This window comes from Oncorhynchus mykiss, chromosome 16, assembly GCF_057628025.1.
Source record: "Oncorhynchus mykiss isolate SJ-2025 chromosome 16, ASM5762802v1, whole genome shotgun sequence".
NCBI classification, from domain to species: domain Eukaryota; kingdom Metazoa; phylum Chordata; class Actinopteri; order Salmoniformes; family Salmonidae; genus Oncorhynchus; species Oncorhynchus mykiss.
Window position 1 is genome coordinate 12,602,022 of NC_143037.1, and position 24,736 is coordinate 12,626,757.

A 24,736-nucleotide genomic window follows, 5' to 3' on the forward strand; every position below is an offset into this window, starting at 1 on the left:
CGTTGCGGGCCCGGATTGGGGACCCTCGCTGCGGGCCACGGAATGGGAACCCTCGTTGCGGGCCCCGGACTGGGACCCCTCGTTGCGGGCCCCGGACTGGGGATCATTGCTGGAGGCTCTGGACTGGGGATTGTTGCTGGAGGCTCCGGACTGGTGATCGTTGCTGGAGGCTCCAGACTGGGGATCGTTGCTGGGGGCTCCGGACTGGGGATCGTTGCTGGAGGCTCCGGACTGGGGATCGTTGCTGGGGGCTCCGGGCTGGGGATCGTTGCTGGGGGCTCCGGACTGGGGATCGTCGCTGGGGGCTCCGGACTGGGGATCGTCGCTGGAGGCTCCGGACTGGGGATCGTCGCTGGAGGCTCCGGACTGGGGATCGTCGCTGGAGGCTCCGGACAGGGGATCGTCGCTGGAGGCTCCGGACAGGGGATCGTCGCTGGAGGCTCCGGACTGGGGATCGTCGCTGGAGGCTCCGGACTGGGGATCGTCGCTGGAGGCTCCGGTCTGGGGACCGTCGCTGGAGGCTCCGGACTGGAGACCGCGCTGGAGGCTTCGTGCCATGGATCATCACTGGAGGCTTCTTGCCATGGATCATCACTGGAGGCTTCTTGCCATGGATCATCACTGGAGGCTTCTTGCCATGGATCCTCAATGGAGGCTTCGTGCCATGGATCATCACTGGAGGCTTCTTGCCATGGATCATCACTGGAGGCTTCGTGCCATGGATCATCACTGGAGGCTTCATGCCATGGATCATCACTGGAGGCTTTGTGCCATGGATCATCACAGGAGGCTTTGTGCCATTGATCATCACTGGAGGCTTCTTGCCATGGATCATCAATGGAGGCTTCGTGCCATGGATCATCACAGGAGGCTTCGTGCCATGGATCATCACTGGAGGCTTCTTGCCATGGATCATCACTGGAGGCTTCTTGCCATGGATCATCACAGGAGGCTTCTTGCCATGGATCATCAATGGAGGCTTCGTGCCATGGATCATCACTGGAGGCTTCTTGCCATGGATCATCACTGAAGGCTTCGTGCCATGGATCATCACAGGAGGCTTTGTGCCATGGATCATCACAGGAGGCTTTGTGCCATGGACCATCACTGGAGTGAGGAGACGTATGGGCAGCCTGGTGCGTGGAGCTGCCTCCCCAGGCTGGGGAGACATACAGGAGGCTTGGTTCTTGGCGCAGGCACAGGACTTACCAGGCTGGGGAGACATACTGACTGGAGGCTTGGTTCTTTGCGGAGGCACCGGATACACAGGGCCGTGGAGGCGCACTGGAGGTCTCAAGCGCAGAGCCTGCACAACCCGTCCTGGCTGGATGGTTATCTTCGCTTTGCAAATGCGGGGCGCTGGCACAGGACGCACTGGGCTGTGCAGACGCACCGGAGACACAGTAGTGCGCAGAGCCGGCGCAGGATATCCTGGGCCGAAGAGACGCATTGGAGACCAGCCGCTCTGAGCCGGCACCATCCGCCCTGGCTGGATGCTCACCCTAGCCCGGCAGATGCGGGGAGCTGGGATGTAGTGCACCGGGCTGTGAAGGCACACTGGAGTACCACGCTTCTCCCCACGGTAAGCACGAGGAGTTGGCTCAGGTCTCCAACCTGACTCAGCCAAACTCCTCGTGTGCCCCACCAAAACATTTTTTGGGGGGCTGCCTCTCGTGCCTGCTCCGTTACCGTGACTCCTGACTCCTACTTCAGCCTGTTTCCATGGCAGGGTCTTGTCCCCTGCCGTAACCTCCTCCCATGTCCAAGATGTCCTCCATTATCTCTTCTCCCGGGCCAAGGATCCCTGCTCCTCCTGGCCACGCTGCTTGGTCCTTTGGTGGTGGGTAGTTCTGTCACGGCCGTCGTTCAAGGAAGACCAAGGTGCAGTGTGGATGAGCGTACATTTTCCTTTTATTTAGTAAAATGTCACCAACAAAACAAGAAATAACAAAAACGACCGTGAAGCTTACAATGGCTATAGTGCCCCAAACAAAGACAACTTCGCACAAACACAAAAGGAAAAAGAATGCCAAAGTATGATTCCCAATCAGAGACACCGACAGACAGCTGTCCCTGATTGAGAACCATACCCGGCCAAAACAAAGAAATACAAAAAAATAGAACATAGAATGCCCACCCAAATCACACCCTGACCAACCCAAAATAGAGACATAAAAAGCTCTCTAAGGTCAGGGCGTGACAATTCCTGGTCGTAATGCTGGTGAGTTACCGCTGCTCTGATATCCAGAAGTTCTTCCCGGCTGTATTTAATAACACAAACAAATTATTGGGCTAATAATGTAAGAAATAACACATAAAAAAAACGAAATACTGCAAAGTTTCCTAAGAGCTAGAAGCACAGCAGCCATATCCGTCTGCGCCGTTTTCATGGATCATTGCTAGATTACCTTCTCATTTGAGTTTTGCTATCCTATGGTCTTTTACTGTTTAGGCACAGTGGCGAGTGTCAGGTGTGGATGATGGAATCTGATGTGTGGGGCTAGTGTGGATGATGGAATCTGAGGTGTGGGGCTGATGTGGAGGATGCAGGGGCAGTGGAGGGTCACTCTGGACTGGCCAAGAGATTAGGAGTCAGATTGCCGGGAGGTAGTGAGGTATCCTCACACACAAACACACACCACACCACACTACACTACACTACAACCACAAACACATGGGCACACACACACACACACACACACACACACACACACACACACACACACAGAGAGACAGACAGACAAAGCTCTGAGCCGGGAGATCGGAGGTCAGCTGATCAACAACACCCCTGGACAATTTCAAGGTCCCTTTGAGTGTCCACAATTACGCAGGAGACAAAGGTGTCAAGGAGGGGGCGGGGCAGGCAACGAGAGGGATAGGAATCCTTTGTGACATCACGAGGAAGGATATTGATTGAATAGGACCGTACTGAGAGATAAAGGAAGCTTCTAAGAGGGACTGAGTCAGGGAGAGGTTGTGTGCAGGAGTCAAAATGTGTTTGCATTGAGAGTAAAGCAAATGAGAGAAAAAGTGTATTGGTTAGGATCCCGTTATTCTCCTCCGGCGCCATCAAACTCTTTTTATGTAGTTTAAGCCGTGCACTATACTTATCCGAACCAATTGCTGTCGTGAATATATTTTATATCGGCACCACAAAAATGATGATATTTCTCATACAGTGACTGTGCACGGATCCACAGTCAATTTATTTATTCAATATAATGGATTTCATGGGTCCCCATTTTATTTTGAAAGAGTTTGCTTTCTAAAGCAGGCATAAAAAACTTGTCTGTGTAACGGTTTTCTTCGTGAGAAGGAGAGTCGGACCAAAATGCAGCGTGTAGATTGCGATTCATGTTTAATGAAAAACCACACTAAACACAAACACTACAAAAACAATAAACGTAACGAAAACCTAAACAGCCTATCTGGTGAAAACACATAGACAGGAACAATCACCCACAAACACACAGTGAACCCCAGGCTACCTAAATATGGTTCCCAATCAGAGACAATGATGAACACCTGCCTCTGACTGAGAACCATATCAGGCTGAACATAGAAATAGACAAACAAGACATGAAACATAGAATGCCCACTCAGATCACACCCTGACCAATCAAAACATAGAAAATACAAAGTAAACTATGGTCAGGGCGTGACAGTACCCCCCCCCCAAGGTGCGGACTCCGGCCGCAAAACCTGAACCTATAGGGGAGGGTCTGGGTGGGCATCTGTCCGCGGTGGCGGCTCTGGCGCTGGACGTGGACCCCACTCCATGACAGTTTTAATCCCCCTCCTAAACGTCCCTAAATAGGTTACCCACCACAATGATAACATGGGACAGAGGGACAGCTCGGGACAGAGGTAACTCGGGACAGATGGGTAGCTCAGCCCTGAGAGGAAGCTCAGCACTGAGAAGAAGCTCAGCACTGAGAAGAAGCTCAGGCAGGTGGTTAGATCCGGCAGATCCTGGCTGGCTGGCGGTTCTGGAAGATCCTGGCTGACTGGCGGATCTGGGAGAATCTGGACGACTGGCAGATCTGGGAGAATCTGGACGACTGGCAGATCTGGGAGAATCTGGCCGACTGGCAGATCTGGGAGAATCTGGCCGACTGGCAGATCTGGGAGAGTCTGGCCGACTGGCAGATCTGGAAGAGTCTGGTCGACTGGCAGATCTGGAAGAGTCTGGTCGACTGGCAGATCTGGAAGAGTCTGGTCGACTGGCAGATCTGGAAGAGTCTGGACGACTGGCAGATCTGGAAGAGTCTGGACGACTGGCAGATCTGGAAGAGTCTGGACGACTGGCAGATCTGGAAGAGTCTGGTCGACTGGCAGATCTGGAAGAGTCTGGTCGACTGGCAGATCTGGAAGAGTCTGGTCGACTGGCAGATCTGGAAGAGTCTGGTCGACACAGACTGGCTGCTCTGGCTGCTCCATGCTGGCAGACTGCTCTGGCTGCTCCATGATGACTGGTAGCTCTGGCTGCTCCATGCTGACTGGCTGCTCCATGCTGACTGGCAGCTCTGGCTGCTCCATGCTGACTGGCTGCTCTGGCTGCTCCATGCTGACTGGCTGCTCCATGCTGACTGGCGGCCCTGGCTGCTCCATGCTGACTGGCGGCCCTGGCTGCTCCATGCTGACTGGCGGCCCTGGCTGCTCCATGCTGACTGGCGGCCCTGGCTGCTCCATGCTAACTGGCAGCTCTGGCGGCTCCTTGCAGACTGGCAGCTCTGGCGGCTCCTTGCAGACTGGCAGCTTTGGCGGCATCCTGCAGACTGGCAGCTCTGGCGGCTCCTTGCAGACTGGCAGCTCCATGCAGACTGGCAGCTCTATGCAGACTGGCAGCTCCTTGCAGACTGGCAGCTCCTTGCTAACTGGCAGCTCTAAGCTAACTGGCAGCTCTAAGCTAACTGGCAGCTCTATGCTAACTGGCAGCTCTATGCTAACTGGCAGCTCTATGCTAACTGGCAGTTCTGAACAGGCGGGAGACTCCGGCAGCGCTGTAGAGAAGGCAGGCTCTAACAGCGCTAAACAGGCAGGAGACTCCGACAGCTCTGAAGAGAAGGGAGGCTCTGGCAGCGCTGGAAAGGCGAGGCGCACTGTAGGCCTGATGCGTGGTGCTGGCACTGGTGGTACTGGGCCGAGGACACGCACAGGAAGCCTGGTGCGGGGAGCTGCTACCGGAGGGCTGGGGTGTGGAGGTGGTACTGGAAAAACCGGACCGTGCAGGCGCACTGGAGCTCTTGAGCACCGAGCCTGCCCAACCTTACCTGGTTGAATGCTCACGGTCGCCCTGCCAGTGCGGCGAGGTGGAATAGCCCGCACTGGGCTATGCAGGCGAACCGGAGACACCGAGCGCAAGGCTGGTGCCATGTAAGCCGGCCCAAGGAGACGCACTGGGGACCAGCTGCGTAGAGCCGGCTTCATGGCATTAGGCTCGACGCTCAATCTAGCCCGGCAGACACGCGGAGCTGGAATATACCGCACCGGGCTATGCACCCGCACTGGAGACACCGTGCGCACCACTGCATAACACGGTGCCTGTCCGGTCTCTCTAGCCCCCCGGTAAGCACAGGGAGTCTGCCCAGGTCTCCTACCTGGCGTAGCCATACTCCCTGTTAGCCCCCCCCCAAGAAATTTTTGGGGCTGCTTCTCAGGCTTCCATCCGCTACGTCGTGCTGCCTCCTCATATCTGCGCCTCTCCGCTTTCGCCGCCTCCAGTTCTTCTTTGGGGCGGCGATATTCTCCTGGCTGAGCCCAGGGTCCTCTTCCTTCTAATTCGTCCTCCCATGTCCATACCTCCTCTTTGGGCTGCTCCTTTGGGCGGCTACACTCCCCTGGTTTAGCCCAGGGTCCTCTCCCGTCGAGGATTTCCTCCCATGTCCAGAAATCCTTATTGCGCGTCTCCTCGCGCTGCTCCTGCCTGTTGACACGCTGCTTGGTCCTTTTGTGGTGGGTGATTCTGTAACGGTTTTCTTCGTGAGAAGGAGAGTCGGACCAAAATGCAGCGTGTAGATTGCGATTCATGTTTAATGAAAAACCACACTAAACACAAACACTACAAAAACAATAAACGTAACGAAAACCTAAACAGCCTATCTGGTGAAAACACATAGACAGGAACAATCACCCACAAACACACAGTGAACCCCAGGCTACCTAAATATGGTTCCCAATCAGAGACAATGATGAACACCTGCCTCTGACTGAGAACCATATCAGGCTGAACATAGAAATAGACAAACAAGACATGAAACATAGAATGCCCACTCAGATCACACCCTGACCAATCAAAACATAGAAAATACAAAGTAAACTATGGTCAGGGCGTGACAGTCTGAGCTTTGGAAAAACATTTGAGAAATGACGGACCAAAGACCAAGAACCGTGCAGGACACAGATTAACATACTGTAGCGACTTAATCATTCTCCTCAAACATGTTCCAAAATTGAATTCAAATGTCATTTTCCAGCTAGAAACAGAGAGGGAGTGTTGTCAAATCGGTGTTTTGTGAGATGATTATGGAGAATAAACCTCCCTGCAGACAACATAAAGGTGTGTACTGAGTGTGAAGGGGAGCTTCTGAGAGGGATGGAGTCAGATGGGGCAGAGGATAGGTAGCATGCTAACACATCTCTGTGCTTTTTGATATATATATATTTTTTATAAACTTGTATTTGTACAGCGTGTTTAACCATTGAGGCAAGGATCTTATTTGCAAGGCAGGCCTGTGAACGTGAACATACAATAAATAATATCAATACTATAAATACAACTAAATGTATCAAAGCAAATCTCTCACATAATTGCCTCCCTTAAACTCGATCTAAGCTTTCCAATGGAGACCAGCGGGTCTAATTTCAAGGTAGCCTGAAGGCTATTCCATGAGCTGGGGGCATAAAACTCTAAGCATTTTCCCCCAGGTCAATGGAGACCCGCGGGACCTCCAGAAGCAGCCAGTCCAGAGAGCTGGTGTGAAAATGTCTCGATCTCCAGTTAGTATGTGAGCTGAAGTAGCGGGGGAGTCTCTGAAGAACTGCTTTATATGCAATAAGTAGCCAATACTGGGCTCTTCTGGTAGTCTGAGACTCCCAGCCAACAGAACTACACAAAATGCAGTGATGTGTACAAAATGTGGCCCCAGTGATAAAACACAGTGCTGAGCGATAGACTGAAACTAAAGGTTTTATTGCAGAGGCTGCTGCATGCATGTAGATTTTATCACCATAATTAACTACTGGGAAAAGCGTTGCTTGAACAATCTTCCTTCTACTTTCCAAAGTGAGGCAGGATTTATTTCTATAAAAGAAACCTTTTTTATTATTTTTATTAACCCTCCACCCCTTTTGTAGGACACCAATACATATCGTTTTTGTTTTTACAGCTTTTCTGCTACATATGCATACATTTTGCATATACATTTGAAATAAATCTCTTCCCATCTATTCATAGAATATGTCCCATGGAATTGGTACATCGGACATCTCTTCCCATGTACTTCCCATACATTCTTAATTCTCTACGTTTTTTGTCAGTTTTTCAATGTGTGTTTTAAGAGAGCTTACTCTCAATCCGAATAGCCAATCACTTATAATGGGGAACTTGCTCCATTTGGGCTCCATTCAATGTGCAAATATGCAGGTCCTCAGGGTCAAAATAACGAGACCGAGAGAACAACAGAAATGTGGTTTTATTAGCATTTAGCACTAGTTGAAGATCAGTAAGCAATTTGTTTTAATTGAGTCAAAATAATGCCGAGGGTCATGAATGGCCTACTGTACTGAGGGGGCACTGAGGAGTACAGGTGTGTGCACACACTTCTCCAACATTGTTGTACGTTGGAAAGGTGCAACTCATCACTTAAGGAGTTTCCAATACTCCTCTTTGTATTTTCAGCTTGAAGGAGGACAACATAGTGGAATCATCCTTGGTGACAGACCAACTTCTTGTTCACCCCCCACCTCCATGCAATAGGACCTGAGCAACAATGGGTCAACCAAGTTCATATCCAGAAGTGTAGTGGAGCGCATATTTGGTGTATGGAAAAGTCGTTTCCAGTGTCTCAGAAACACATTAGGCTTTCAAACAAGAAAATGCTGCATTGTCATAATTGCAACAGCAGTGCTTCACAAAAACCTCAAGCAGCGTGGCTGCCCAGATCCTGGCATTGAAGATGAGGAAGACCCAGATGTTCCCATGGTTGAAGCAGACAGTGACAGAAATGGACAAACCTGCAGAGATGTTTTTACTATGCTCCACTTCTCACCAAAAAAAAAGATAGCTTCAGTGATTGAAGAAAACAATAGCCATGGATTGGTAACGAAAAGGGTTTTAATTCACAAATGGAAATACCGGGACCCCAAACTGGTGCTTGTTTGTGAAGAACATTGGTACTGTTACTGCTTCATGTTTGTCTCCTCCAACTCAACATGAATGATTTGCAGCTTCACATCATGATCTTCTTTTATGTACATTGGTTTGCGCACGCACAAAATTCCATGGTAAGTTTCTCATGCATGCTCAGCCTCTTTGTCTTTGTCCTCCGGCCCGGGTCAGTGACACAACCTTCCTTCCTGTCTGCTGCAGATGTAGCGGGCTGACCTTCCTCCGGTCTTATTCTCTCCGAGCTATGGTGATCATCTCCCTCTAAAATGATTACATTGCTGCATTAGATGACAGAATTTCTTCAAGAGATGAGTTCAATTACGTAATTTGCATAATGGGAGTGCAAGAGATGACTGACAACATTACATCTTCCCTGCAATCCGGGAATGGCCCATGTTGAATGGATGTGTCCTAACAAATGAGGATTGGAACCATCTCCCATCTGAACTGTCCAAATGGTCATCATCAGGGATACAATCCAGGGGTTGCTGGCTATCACTGATCCCGGTCAACAAGCCCCCCAGTTTATCTGTCTCTAATCCTACTTGGGGTCCGCCACCAGTCGTGAAACACTCCCTACGAGCAACATCATTTATCTTCTTTAATTTGAATTACATTTTTTTCCACAGGACCTTAAGAAATACGAAAATATAGAAATGAGATGAGTAATTATGGATGATAGTGTTTGTGTTACATTTCTGTCACAAATAAATGTAGGCCCCACTGTTGTTACACAAGAAAACTACCATTTCAAAGTGACTCTTTGTAAAAGTGGGACAACAGTAAATACAATATCTTACCTGAAGTTGTTGTAGCTTCCTTTTGTTTACATTTTCCTTTGAGTTGAATTCATTACAGATGGTTGTCCAGGGCGTTCTTCTTCTTGTTTTCTGTTGATGAATCAATCTGTGTGTTCTCCATAACTGGGTGGTTTGACATAATTCAGTTGAAGAGGGGTTTTTCAAAGTCACAGAAATTCTTTGAATGTTTTCTTTTACCTCTGTCCATTGTTTGGTTTTGGTGACTTGCTCCAATTCCACACAATGCGTATGTATTAGTGTCCCATCCCTAGTTTTTGAAGCATCTTTGGTCAGCACTAAGTGCACATCGTTAATCTAATTTACCTTAGTCTGGGACTCCGTAATCTAGAACTAATTAATCTGAAGTTAAGCAACGTCTCAGAAAGCCATTTTTTAAAATCTGGATTAATTTAAGTAGAATTAGCCTATTCCTGATTTAAATATAACTCTGTCCGTGAAACCGCCCCATTGTGTCCTGTCCGTTAGTAGCATGATGACTGATCTAGGCCTATTTCACACAACCTTTGAACAAGTAAGAAATGGTCAACCATATCAAACGCTTTTGACAGGTCAAGAAATAAGGCAACACAATGACTTGATGGTCTTAACCACATAGCACATCATCTAAAACAAGTGTAGCTACTGAAACAGTGCTATGTCTCGGTCTAAAACCAGATTTGTGCTCATTAAGAATAAAATTAGATGTTAACTTTCTAAACTGGGAGTTAGCCAGGTACTCTAAAAAATTTGGCAAGGGAAGGAAGATAGCTTGGAAATTGGACGATAGTTATCCAAGTCAGAAGGCTCTCCACCTTACATACAGTACACAACATGCTAAGAGAGGCCGAGAAGATAGCCAGGACTGGACCATTGGAATGGGGAAGGAGGAATGGAGGCCAACCAACCCTGGTTTGTGAGATGACTTACTGTACATGCCACTGTTGTGGCAACCTCATTAAAAACATTTGGTTTTTTAGAATGTTTTGCACTTCCTTTGATCGCATGTCCTGGTTAATACCTGACTTCTTTACTCCACTGTTATTATCCCTATAACCTGGCAACCTGAAAACCACAAAAATGTGTATTGGAAATAGTTGGTTATGCAATACCAGTTATGCCATTTCGAGCAATAAACATATTTACAGTAATACATTACATAACATGAAAAATGACCCTAAAACCCTACGTCCCTGTCACCTGCCGCTGAGGATAAGCATCTTTACCCAGGACTGTAGTGTTTATGAGAAGTACTCTCATTCAGTGATTGTGCTGTTGCTGACTGCATCCCCTGTCCTCTGCTCAGCCTGCATGGTCGTGTGCATTAGGACTCAGTGCCAGCCACTGCTCTAAATCATCCTGGACTGGCTGGCCGGCCGGCCGGCAGAGTGCTCAGTTCTATGAGACCTGGTCAGAGCCCTTGACTTTGTGTCTTGATTAAACGTCTCCTCTAATGGACCAATATAGTCCCAGGCTCATTGCCTGGTAGTGAGCAGGTCCTGCAGGGACTGTACTACTAGTAATAGCAGCAGAGGGTTAACTCTTAGGCCATTTTATGAGGACCTTGTCCAATTGTCCTCAGACCAGGGGTCTTGAATGTGAAAAACTGACACTTTAGGCTTCACGGTGGTGGATGCTGCCCCAGAAAACAACTATGTCACCATTAGGAGTCCTGAGTTAGATCATCACCTCATGTACTCTGTCATGTTTGGTTCCACATCCCACAAAGCACCATTCTCTAGAAGCAGCTGGAGCCAAAGCGTTGGAGATGAAGAAGATGAAAAAATCTGTAATGTGTTGTTCACCAGTGGTCACGTCCACTCGCTCACTGTCTAATGCTTATACCAGTACATCCTGCAGCAAATCTGAACTGCTCCCCCCAACCTTCTCCCACATCCACCCCTGCTATGCTCATTTAATTTTACTCGGATCATTTTAATCATGGGAGTCGCTCACTTGTACAGTAATGTCAGGGAAAAATGGAACATGGCAATTTATTATCATTGTCATCAGCCCAAAAATATGTATTTCCTTGGATTAAATGAAATGCAAAATATGTGAAGCGCATTATCTCTCTTCTACACTAGATCAGATTAGAAGTTGAACAGTCACATGTATATGGTTGCAGGTGTAATTACATGGGACAGTGAAATATTCAACCCCGAGCTCCAACAATGAGAAATAAAAACAATACAAGTAATAACTAAAAATAGAAATGAAATACATATTAACACTGTAACAATGGGGGGAGGAGGACAGGGGGAGGCTGACTAGTGGTGGATATTCAGCAGCCTGATGATCTAGTGGTAGAAGCTCTTGGCCAGTCTTCCAGTTTTTGCCATGATGCTCCTGTAATGCTCGCATCTTAGTGATGGAAGCGGGGAGAACAAACCATGGCTGTGGTCCCTGATGATCTTCTTGGCATGCCTGGGACGCCTGGTGTTGTAGGTGTCCTGGAGGGCAGGCAGTGTGCACCCACCCTCTGCAGCGCCTTGAGGTCTGCGGCGGTGTAGTTGCCCTGCCAGGCTGTGATGCAGCCCGGTAGTATGCTCTCGATGGTGCTCCTGTAGAACACTGTGAGGGTCCTTGGGGACAGGGCGGATTTCTTCATTATCTTGAGGTTGAAGAGTCGCTGTCGTGCCTTCTTCACCGCGGTGTCCGTATGGTCAGCTGCTCGGAGATACGCAGAGGAACTTTACGTTTTTGACTGTGTTCACAGCAGCCCTGTTGATGAGGATGGATGCATGCCCATGCCCGTGCCCAGTTCCTCCTGAAGTCCACAATTAGCTCCTTTGTTTTTATGACGTTGAGGGAGATGTTGTCTACCTCCTCCCTGTAGGCAATCTCGTCATTATTGGTAATCAGGACTTCTACTGTCGTGTCGTCATCGAACGTGGGTATACAGGGAGTACAGGACGGGACTGTCGACGCACCCTTGTTGGACCCCCGTGTTGAGAGTCCGTGTTGAGGAGGTAATGTTGCCTACCTTCACCACTTGGGGAACGGCCTGACAGGAAGTCCAGGACCCAGTTGCATAGGGAGGAGTTCAGACTCAGGGCCGTGAGCTTTGTGGTGAGCTAAGAGGGCACTATGGTATTGAAGGCCGAGCTGTAGTTGATGAACAACATCCTCACATACTGCATGCATTCCTTTTGTCCTTTTGTACATGAAAAATTTACCCATGTAGAAATGTAATATAGAAATATACTTTGTCAGGAGCAGTGCTCATTTCCGGTGCCGGTACTGTTTATATTTGGTTGCAGGAGCTCCACAATACTGTTGAGCTAATATTCTGTAAGAGGAACAGGAGCTCAAGCAGTAGAACATTTGAGGTGTCAGTACTCTGCTCCGGTGAGCTCTGCCCAAGTCAAGCACTGGTCAGGAGACAATTCACAAACTAGCTGCTCACTCCTATAGGCTTTTCTTTCAAACTGTACGGCCTTTTTTAAAGTGTGTGAAGAAAGCCTCGGAGACCATGAGAAACGAATGCAAATGCTTACATTCCGTGCCAAGGTCTTCATAACATTGGTATTCATAAAATAAACTAATGTACTCTGTGCACTTTATAGCTCAAGAGAGAATGAATGTATTCAATAATCAGTAGGGTTTTCAATGTCTGGTATGCTTGAGATAGACACTGGGTGAAATAAAATGGTTTACGTCTCTCCACGATATGCCCAACACCAGTACGCCTACTAACAAAATATGACTGCCTTTGAGAGTACTCTATCTGGGTAATTCCACAAGAGATAATGGACTAAGATCAGCATGTCTCGCTGCCTGTCCTATTGTAAATGCTTGCTCTGCATGGGGTGAATGGGAACAATGATTCATGAGTAAACAGAGCTAGCTGACCCAGCAGCCTTCTCCTCGTATCCAGGAGGCAGGAGCCCAGTATGATCCGACAGGGAGCCAAGCCTCCACTGTCTACCCATCACCAGTCACAGGTACTCTGCCAGCTTGCAGGACCATGCCAGGATGCCATCCCATGTGCCAGCTGCTGAGGGACCTGCATGACTCCGCTCACTGCTGGTCAAATGTCAGCCCACAGCTGCCGGGAAACAGAGAGGGAAGTGCTGTCTGTGTCTGTACTGTAACTCAAACAGCACCAGCCACTAATGTGTTCTTTTAACCATCAGTGTAGAATAACAACCATCTGGCTGCTGTACGCAAACACAACTGGAGTAGAGCAGGGGATGAGGTAAGATTAGAGTCATAAGGAACAAATGAATAATGTGTAGATGGTATAACACGTGTAACGAATGGAGATGTTCAGGCACAAAGAACTGAGCTTCCGGAAAGCCGGCCTATTTTTCCAATTGATGAATTGATCAGACGAGAGTGACATGTTGTCCGTCTGTCTAACAGCTGAATCACTGTTGTGAATTACAGATCCTTCTGCTTTTTCTGTCCAGCACCTGAAGAAGTGAAATTATCTTTCATCAAATGTTTAAATAATTCACAAGGAAGAAGTCCCTTAGCACATTAGAGAAAAGATGCAGCCAGTGAACCAAGTCTCACTGCAATTCCTCATAGACATTTGGAATATTCACTTGTGTGCAGTCATCTCTCTTGTTTGTTTAGTGAGTGTAAAAACAAACCTAGCAACCTTTTTAAACTCGGCTCTCTCGTTTTCCCTGTAGATATTGGCTTTGTTCCATGCATTGTTCCCACTTCCCAGAGTCCTCTCTGGTAAACTCTTGCTATTGTCTGTGTATATATAGGTGGAGAAGTACATTGTACGTTGTTGCCTTGACAGCAACATACAGCATCATTACAAGGCACAAGCAAAAGGGTGGTGAGCAAAACCCTAAGAGACACTTCCCAACCAAAGTGTGTGTGTGTGCGTGTGTGCCTGTGTGTGTGTGTGCGTGCGTGTGTGTGTCTGCGTTGTCATCTGTTGATTGAACATGCAGATCTCCTTTGCGGATGTGTGTTTTTAATCAGTGCACTTCTGAGTACAGGGACCCTGATTTTCCAATCAGGCAGAAGAAGCATTGTAGTTGGGAATTCAGCTAGGAACAAACTGCAGTAAACAGAAGAAACAACCATGTGGAATGTAAATGAAATCATTACTGAAGGTGACAGGGTTTTGTAACATGAACACATAACATACACATACTGGTGCTTATTCAAATGTTACATAGCCAGGCATTCTAATCAGCTGTCAGAAACATGCTTCAAACACAGTAAACCGCTTCAAGTGCAAGATGAGGCTTTCACATGTCCATATGCTGTCACCATACAGCAACAGTAATCATCAACTCAAATGGAACTCTATGTTTGCATTAAACTGCACCTCAGTGTCCAAATGGCAAGTTACTTATCAGTCCTTATAGCCTGATGTACCTTGATAGGAAAACTTCAGACTGTATTTCACTCAATCCAAGTCACAGCTGTTTTTCAAGGGCGCCGACAACAGTCGAACATTCGCAGATAAGGAGAGTCAAGAGGTTGGATGTGAGTACATTTCATGTGTCTTTCTTGCAAAGGTCTGCTAGCTAAGCAGAGGTATCTGCTGGAGCCAGAATGAGGTTAGGTTACTCAGCCAGCTCTCCTAGAGACTGGAGCCAGAATGAGGTTAGGTTACTCAGCCACACTGCTAGAGACTGGAGCCAGCCTGAGGTTAGGTTACTCAGCCAGCTCTCCTAAAGACTGGGGCCAGCCTGAGGTTAGGTTACTCAGCCACACTGCTAGAGACTGGAGCCAGAATGAGGTTAGGTTACTCAGCCACACTGCTAGAGACTGGAGCCAGCCTGAGGTTAGGTTACTCAGCCAGCTCTCCTAGAGACTGGAGCCAGAATGAGGTTAGGTTACTCAGCCAGCTCTCCTAGAGACTGGAGCCAGAATGAGGTTAGGTTACTCAGCCACACTGCTAGAGACTGGAGCCAGCCTGAGGTTAGGTTACTCAGCCAGCTCTCCTAGAGACTGGAGCCAGAATGAGGTTAGGTTACTCAGCCACACTGCTAGAGACTGGAGCCAGCCTGAGGTTAGGTTACTCAGCCAGCTCTCCTAAAGACTGGGGCCAGCCTGAGGTTAGGTTACTCAGCCACACTGCTAGAGACTGGAGCCAGCCTGAGGTTAGGTTACTCAGCCACACTGCTAGAGACTGGAGCCAGAATGAGGTTAGGTTACTCAGCCAGCTCTCCTAGAGACTGGAGACAGAATGAGGTTAGGTTACTCAGCCAGTGTTGCTAGAGACTGGAGCCAGCCTGAGGTTAGGTTACTCAGCCAGCTCTCCTAGAGACTGGAGCCAGAATGAGGTTAGGTTACTCAGCCACACTGCTAGAGACTGGAGCCAGAATGAGGTTAGTTTACTCAGCCAGTGTTGCTAGAGACTGGAGCCAGCCTGAGGTTAGGTTACTCAGCCACACTGCTAGAGACTGGAGCCAGCCTGAGGTTAGGTTACTCAGCCACACTGCTAGAGACTGGAGCCAGCTTGAGGTTAGGTTACTCAGCCAGCTCTCCTAGAGACTGGAGCCAGAATGAGGTTAGGTTACTCAGCCAGCTCTCCTAGAGACTGGAGCCAGCCTGAGGTTAGGTTACTCAGCCACACTGCTAGAGACTGGAGCCAGCCTGAGGTTAGTTTACTCAGCCAGTGTTGCTAGAGACTGGAGCCAGAATGAGGTTAGGTTACTCAGCCAGCTCTCCTAGAGACTGGAGCCAGCCTGAGGTTAGGTTACTCAGCCACACTGTTAGAGACTGAAGCCAGCCTGAGGTTAGGTTACTCAGCCACACTGCTAGAGACTGGATCCAGAATGAGGTTAGGTTACTCAGCCAGCTCTCCTAGAGATTTGAGCCAGCCTGAGGTTAGGTTACTCAACCACACTGCTAGAGACTGGAGCCAGAATGAGGTTAGTTTACTCAGCCAGTGTTGCTAGAGTCTGGAGCCAGAATGAGGTTCGGTTACTCAGCCAGCTCTACTAGAGACTGGAACCAGCCTGAGGTTTGTTTACTCAGCCAGTGTTGCTAGACACTTGAGCCAGAATGAGGTTAGGTTACTCAGCCAGTGTTGCTAGACACTGGAGCCAGAATGAGGTTAGGTTACTCAGCCAGCTCCCTTGAGACTGGAGCCAGAATGAGGTTAATTTACTCAGCCAGTGTTGCTAGACACTGGAGCCAGAATGAGGTTAGGTTACTCAGCCAGCTCTCCTAGAGACTGGAGCCAGAATGAGGTTAGGTTACTCAGCCACACTGCTAGAGACTGGAGCCAGCCTGACGTTAGGTTACTCAGCCAGCTCTCCTAGAGACTGGGGCCAGAATGAGGTTTGGTTACTCAGCCAGCTCTCCTAGAGACTGGAGCCAGAATGAGGTTAGGTTACTCAGCCAGCTCTCCTAGAGACTGGAGCCAGAATGAGGTTAGGTTACTCAGCCACACTGCTAGAGACTGGAGCCAGCCTGAGGTTAGGTTACTCAGCCAGCTCTCCTAGAGCCTGGAGCCAGAATGAGGTTTGTTTACTCAGCCAGTGTTGCTAGACACTGGAGCCAGAATGAGGTTAGGTTACTCAGCCAGCACTCCTAGAGACTGGAGCCAGAATGAGGTTAGTTTACTCAGCCAGTGTTGCTAGACACGAGCCAGAATGAGGTTAGGTTACTCAGCCAGCTCTCCTAGAGACTGGAGCCAGAATGAGGTTAGGTTACTCAGCCACACTGCTAGAGACTGGAGCCAGCCTGAGGTTAGGTTACTCAGCCTGCTCTCCTAGAGACTGGAGCCAGCCTGAGGTTAGGTTACTAAGCCAGCACTGCTAGAGACTGGAGCCATAATGAGGTTAGGTTACTCAGCCAGCACTGCTAGAGACTGGAGCCAGCCTGAGGTTAGTTTACTCAGCCACACTGCTAGAGACTGGAGCCAGAATGATATTAGTTTACTCAGCCAGCTCTCCTAGAGACTGGAGCCAGAATGAGGTTAGGTTACTCAGCCACTTTGCTAGAGACTGGAGCCAGCCTGAGGTTAGGTTACTCAGCCAGCTCTCCTAGAGACTGGAGCCAGCCTGAGGTTACGTTACTCAGCCAGCACTGCTAGAGACTGGAGCCAGAATGAGGTTAGGTTACTCAGCCAGCACTGCTAGAGACTGGAGCCAGAATGAGGCTAGGTTACTCCAGCCGTCCATGGGCATTAGTGTGAGATGCATCACAGCAGGTGGCCTGGATGACAAGGGAAAAATATGTACATGGGCCTGTCTGCTCTTCTCTTCCCCACCATCTGGCCTGTCTGCCTTTCTCTTCCTCAGACTCTGGCCTGTCTGCCCTTCTCTTTCCCAGCCTCTGGCCTGTCTGCCCTTCTCTTCCCCAGCCTCTGGCCTGTCTGCCTTTCTCTTCCTCAGACTCTGGCCTGTCTGCCCTTCTCTTTCCCAGCCTCTGGCCTGTCTGCCCTTCTCTTCCCCAGCCTCTGGCCTGTCTGCCCTTCTCTTCCCCAGCCTCAGGCCTGTCTGCCCTTCTCTTCCCCAGCCTCAGGCCTGTCTGCCCTTCTCTTCCCCAGCCTCAGGCCTGTCTGCCCTTCTCTTCCCCAGCCTCAGGCCTGTCTGCCCTTCTCTTCCCCAGCCTCAGGCCTGTCTGCCCTTCTCTTCCCCACCATCTGGCCTGTCTGCCTTTCTCTTCCTCAGCCTCTGGCCTGGTATGTCTGCCCTTACCTTCCCCAGCCTCTGGCCTGGCCTGTCTGCCCTTCCCTTCCCCAGCCTCTGGTCTGTCTGCTCCTCTCTTCCCCAGCCTCTGGTCTGGCCTGTCTGCCCTTCTCTTCCCCAGCCTCTGGTCTGGCCTGTCTGCCCTTCTCTTCCCCAGCCTCTGGTCTGGCCTGTCTGCCCTTCTCTTTTCCAGCCTCTGGCTTGTCTGCCCTTCTCTTTCCCAGCTTCTGGCCTGGCCTGTCTGCCCTTCTCTTCCCTAGCCTCTTGCCTGGGTTCATACACTCTAAATGTTCTTTGGGAAGGGTGATGGTTCTATGTGGTAACCATAATGACTTAAATAACCCTTTGAGTTCTTCAATGGTTCTTTACAGTTCACAAAATGTATTTTCGCTCTTTTAGTGATAATTAAAATGTAGAGGAGGTGGCTCTGTCACGTTCACTGTCTTCAAACTCCGTATCATAGATGAGCCAAGGCGCAGCGTGCATGTAATTCCACATCTTTTCATAAAGTAAAACTTTCACAGCAAAAAAAAACAGGTAAACAGAAACCGACCGTGACACAACCGTGGCGCACACAAACACACACAGAAAATAAATAATTACCCACAAACACACACAGACAATAAATAATTACCCACAAAGGTGGGGGAAAGGCTGCCTAAGTATGATTCCCAATCAGAGACAACGATAGACAGCTGCCTCTGGTTGGGAACCACACGCGGCCAAAAGCAAAGAAATAGAAAACATAGAATGCCCACCCAAATCACACCCTGACCTAACTAAATAGAGAAATAAAACGGCTCTCTAAGGTCAGGGCGTGACAGGCTCATTATAATATTGTTGGGCATGGCTTGCTCACAGATCGTTTTGTGCAATCGTGAGTGAGCGTGTCATTCCAGTTTATCTCGTGTTATTATTACATATTATGTATGACTGTGGCTAGTGATTGTGTCTTGGGAAAGACTCATGTATGGCCTTGTGTAATTTGAGAACAGTTAACTAAATCAGTCAGTGGTTCTCAGTTCTCTCCTCAGGGACCCCCAGATGTTCCAGAGGTAGCTCACTAGATTCAACTTGTCACTTAACACAATAATAACACCTATGGAAGTTTAACAATATAATATGGCTGACCAGAATTAAAAGCCCTGTATGGTTTTACAAACTAATCTACAAAGAACCTTTGAGATTGAGAAATATACTTTACAGAACCAATCTCTATAAAGGTTCTATATAGAACCATATAGGGTTGCAACCATAGCGCCACCCTGTTTTTGTGCTATACAGTATATGTACAGTACCAGTCAAATGTTTGGACACACCTACTAATTAAAAAGTTGTTCTTTATTTTTATTATTTTCTACATTGTAGAATGATAGTGAAGACATCAAAACTATGAAATAACACATATGGAATCATGTAGTAACCTAAAAAGTGTTAAACAAATATTTTATATTTGAGATTCTTCAAAGTAGCCTCCCTTTGCCTTGATGACAGCTTTGCACACTCTTGGCAATTTCTCCACCAGCTTCAAGAGGAATGCTTTTAGGAGGGTTTGCTTTAAGAGGGTTGCTTTTACTTCAATCTGCAGTCCAACCCATCCCAAACCATCTCAATTAGGTTGAGATCGGGTGATTGTGGAGACCAGTTCATCTGATGCAGCACTCCATCACTCTCCTTCTTAGTCAAATAGCCTTTACACAGCCTGGAGGTGTGTTGGGTCATTGTCCTGTTGAAAAACAAATGATAGTCCCACTAAGTGCAAACCAGGTGGGATGGCATATCGCTGCAGAATGTTGTGGTAGCTATGCTGGTTAAGTGTGCCTTGAATTCTAAATAAATCTCAGTTAGTGCCACCAGCAAAGCACCATCACACCTCCTCATCCGTGCTTAATTGTGGAAACCACATATGTGGAGATCATCTGTTCACCTACTCTGTGTCTCACAAAGACACAGCGGTTGGAACCAAAAATGTCAAATTTCAACTCATCAGACCAAAGGACGAATTTCCACCTGTCTAATGTCCATTGCTCATGTTTCTTGGCCCAAGCAAGTCTCTTCTTATTGTTGGTGTCCTTTAGTAGTGGTTTCTTTGCAGCAATTCAACCATGAAATCCTAGACCCACTTCAATTTTCATTCCACCCCAACAGATTCACAGATGATGCAATCTCTATTGTACTCCACACTGCCCTTTCACACCTGGACAAAAGGAACACCTATGTGAGAATGCTATTCATTGACTACAGCTCAGCGTTCAACACCATAGTACCCTCAAAGCTCATCACTAAGCTAAGGACCCTGGGACTAAACACCTCCCTCTGCAACTGGATCCTGGACTTCCTGACGGGCCACTCCCAGGTGGTGAGGGTAGGTAACAACACATCTGCCATGCTTATCTTCAACACAGGGGCCCCTCAGGGGTGTGTGCTCAGTCCCCTCCCGTACTCCCTGTTCACTCATTACTGCACAGCCAGGCACGACTTCAACACCATCATTAAGTTTGCAGATGACACAACAGTAGTAGGCCTGATCGCCGACAACAATGAGACAGCTTAGGGCCTCCCGGGTGGCGTACTGGTTAAGGGCGCTGTACTGCAGCGCGCCAGCTGTGCCACCAGAGACTCTGGGTTCGCGCCCAGGCTCTGTCGTAACTGGCCGCGACCGGGAGGTCCGTGGGGCGACGCACAATTGGCCTAGCGTCGTCCGGCTTGGCCGGTAGGGATATCCTTGACAAGGCAGGCCGGGCGCAGTGCACGCTAACCAAGGTTGCCAGGTGCACACGGTGTTTCCTCCGACACATTGGTGCAGCTGTGCGGCTTGGTTGGGTTGTGTATCGGAGAACGCATGACTTTCAACCTTCGTCTCTCCCATTGTAGCGATGAGACAAGATAGAAGCTACTAACAATGGGATACCACGAAATTGGGGAGAAAAAGGGGTAAAATTAAATGAATAAAAAAATAAACAATGAGACGGCTTATAGGGAGCTCAGAGACCTGGCCGTGTGGTGCAAGGACAACAACCTCAACGTGATCAAGACAAAAGAGATGATTGTGGACTACATTGTGGACTACAGGAAAAGGAGGATCGAGCATGCCCCCATTCTTATCGACAGGGCTTGAGTGGAGCAGGTTGTGAGCTTCAAGTTCCTTGGCGTCCACATAACAAACAAAACATGGTCCAAGCACACCAAGACAGTCGTGAAGAGGGCACGACAAAACCTATTCCCCCTCAGGAAACTTGGCATGGGTCCTCAGATCCTCAAAAGGTTCTACAGCTGCACCATCGAGAGCATCCTGATGGGTTGCATCACTGCTCGGCCTCTGACTATGGCAACTGCTCGGCCTCTGACTGCAAGGCACTACAGAGGGTAGTGTGTATGGCCCAGTACAAGCTTCCTGCCATCCAGGACCTATATAACAGGTGGTGTCAGAGGAAGGCCCTAGTCATAGACTGCTCTCTCTGCTATACTGAGGTCAGAGACCTGGCCGTGTGGTACTGGAGTGCCAAGTCTAGGTCCAAGAGGCTTCTAAACAGCTTCTACCCCCAAGCCATAAGACTCCTGAACATCTAATCAAATGGCGACCCAGACTATTTGCATTGCCCCCCCCCTTAACGCTGCTGCTACTCTCTGTTTTTATCTATGCATAGTCACTTTAATAACTCTACCTACATGTACATATTACCTCAATTACCTCGACTAACCGGTGCCCCCGCACATTGACTCTGTACCGGTGCCCCGGTATATAGCCTCTGTATTGTTATTTTACAGCTGCTCTTTAATTATTTGTTACTTTTTTTAGGTATTTTTCTTAATTAAAACGGCATTGTTGGTTAAGGGCTTGTAAGTAACCATTTCACTGTAAGGTCTACTACACCTGTTGTATTCGGCACATGTGACAAATAACATTTGATTTGATTTGAAGGCGTGATTCACACAGTCTCCTCTGAACAGTTGATGTTGAGATGTGTCTGTTACTTGAACTCTGTGAAGCATTTCTTTGTGCTGCAATCTGAGGTGCAATTAACTCGAATGAACTTATGCTCTGTAGCAGAGGTAACTCTGGGTCGTCCTTTCCTGTGGCGGTCCTCATGAGAGCCAGTTTCATCATAGTGCTTGATGGTTTTTGCGACTGCATTTAAAGAAACTGTAACGGTTGTCGTCTTCCTCTTCTGAGGAGGAGTAGGAAATATCGGACCAATATGCAGCGGGGTAAGTGTTCGTCATATTTATTACACTGAACACAGAAAACAAACGAACAAGAGAATAAAGGAAAACCGAAACAGTCCCGCATGGTGAAAACACTGAAACGGAAAATAACCCCCACAAACAAAAGTGGGAAAACAGGCTACCTAAATATGGTTCTCAGTCAGAGACAACGATTGACAGCTGCCTCTGATTGGGAACCATACCAGGCCAAACACATAAAAATATAAACACAAGAACAAAACATAGAATGCCCACCCCAACTCACGTCCTGACCAACCTAAAATAGAGGTCCATAGAGAGCCTCTACAAAAGGAACTAAGGTCAGGACGTGACAGAAACGTTCAAAGTTCTTGACATTTTCCGTATTGACTGACCTTAATGTCTTAAAGTAATGATGGACTGTCGTTTCTCTTTGCTTATTTGAGCTGTTCTTGCCATAGTATGGACTGGGTCTTTTACCAAATTGGGCTATCTTCAGTATACCATCCCTACCTTGTCACAGCACAAATAATTGGCTCAGTCATTAATAGGAAGGAATTAAATTCCACAAATTAACAAGTAAGAAGGAACACCTGTTTATTGAAATGCATTCCAAGTGACTACCTCATTGAGCTGGTTGAGATAATGTGTGCAAAGCTGTCAAGGCAAAGGGTGGCTGCTTTGAAGAATCTCAAATATAACATATGTTTTGATTTGTTTAACACTTTTTTGTTTACTACATGATTCCATATGTGTTATTTCATAGTTTTGATGTCTTTACTATTTTCTACATTGTAGAATAATAGTAAAAATAAAGAAAAACCCTTGAATGAGTAGGTGTGTCCAAACTTTTGACTGGTACTGTATAAACATTGCATTCGGAAAGTATTCATGCTCCTTGACTTTTTCCACATTTGTTACGTTACAGCCTTCTTCATCAAGGATCTCTCTGTACTTTTCTTCGTTCATCTTCCCCTCAATCCTGACTAGTCTCCCAGTCCCTGCCGCTGAAAAACAACCCCACAGTATGATGCTGCCACTACCATGCTTCACCTTTGGGATGGTCCCAGGATTCCTCCAGATGTGACAATTGGCATTCAGGCCAAAGAGTTCAATCTTGGTTTCATCAGACCAGAGATTCTTGTTTCTCATGGTCTGAGAGTCTTTTTGGTGCCTTTTGACAAACTCCAAGCGGGCTGTCATGTGCCTTTTACTGAGGAGTGGCTTCCGTCTGGTCACTCTACCATAAAGGCCTGATTGGTGGAGTGCTGCAGAGATGGTTGTCCTTGTGGAAGGTTCTCCCATCTCCACAAAGGAACTCTGGATCTCTGTCAGAGTGCCCATCGGGTTCTTGGTCATCTCCCTAACCAAGGCCCTTCTCTCCCAATTGCTTAGTTTGGCCAGGCTGTCAGCTCTAGAAAGATTATTGGTAGTTCTAAACTTCTAACATTTAAGAATGATGGCGGCCACTGTGTTCTTGGGGAACTTCAATGCTGCAGAAATGTTTTGGTACCCTTCCTCAAATCTGTGCCTCGACAAAATCCTGTCTTGGCTCTCTATGGACCTCATGGCTTGGTTTTTGCTCTTACATGCACTGTCAACTGTGGGACCTTATATAGACAGGTGTGTGCCTTTCCAAATCATGTCCAATCAATTGAATTTATCACAGGTGGACTCCAATCAAGTTGTAGAAACATCTCAAGGATAATCAATGGAAACAGGATTCACCTGAGCTCAATTTCGAGCCTCATCACAAAGGGTCTGAATACTTATGTCAATAAGGTGTTTTTTGTGTTGATTTTTTAAACATTTGCAAAAGTGTATAAAAAACTGTTTTTGCTTTGTCATTATGGGCTATTATGTGTAGAATGATGAGGGAAAACATGTATTTTATCCATTTTAGAATAAGGCTGTAACATAACAAAATGTGGAAAAAGTCAAGGGGTCTGAATACTTTCCGAATACACTGTACATAACTTTATTGAATGGTTCTTTGCCGTATGCACTGTATATAACCTTATTTAATGGTTCTTTATAGAACCTTAGGAAAGGGTTCTATATAGCACCAAAAAGGGTTCCACTATGGTTACAAGGCAAAGAACCCCCATCTGGTAATATTTAGAACCATTATTTGTTGTGTGTACTGGACCTAGGCTAGGTGTGGGTTGGAAGCTTGACAGCCACTCTAACTGCACAACAATTGATGTCAGAAATGTGTGTCCAGAGGGTAGCACTGTGTAATTAACGGGGGCTGAACTGGCCAGTGCTTGCCATAATTGGAATGAACGTACGTGGACGTTAGTACCTTCAGGCTCAGGCACCATCAAAGCCTGATATCTGGCAGGCTATTAGTCCCTGTCTGGACTGCAGCATCAGAGTGTGTGGAAAGCAGGCATGCTTCAGAGAAGATGGTCAAGATGTCAAATGTAATTTTAGCTTGGCCGGCTCCCTGGTTTTCATGAACGTCAATAGCTGACAATTTTCAGAGGTTATGCATCATTCAAATGCTGCTGGACTCAACTAATTGGTCTCCTCTGATTTGAAAACATTTCAGTCTAGCAGTCGTTGAAGTTTTTTTTTCTCCATCAGAACTTTTCATTCTCAGAAAACAAGTAATATGAGTCAGAAGCTTTTGTTGTCCTGGGCTTATTTCTCTCTCTACTTGTGCTTTTCTGAAAGAAAGTAACAATATCCCATAAAAGAGCACTCGAGAAGAGTGAGTTTTACACCACAAGGGAACGTTT

General features: G+C 47.6%; 1 protein-coding gene across 4 annotated transcripts in view; it reads left to right on the top strand.

Annotated features, from left to right (window-relative positions):
* Nucleotides 1–24,736, top strand: part of LOC110492834 (protocadherin-15-like) — a 303,674-nt gene that overhangs the window by 98,400 nt on the left and 180,538 nt on the right. The gene's annotated exons all lie outside the window — the stretch shown is intronic.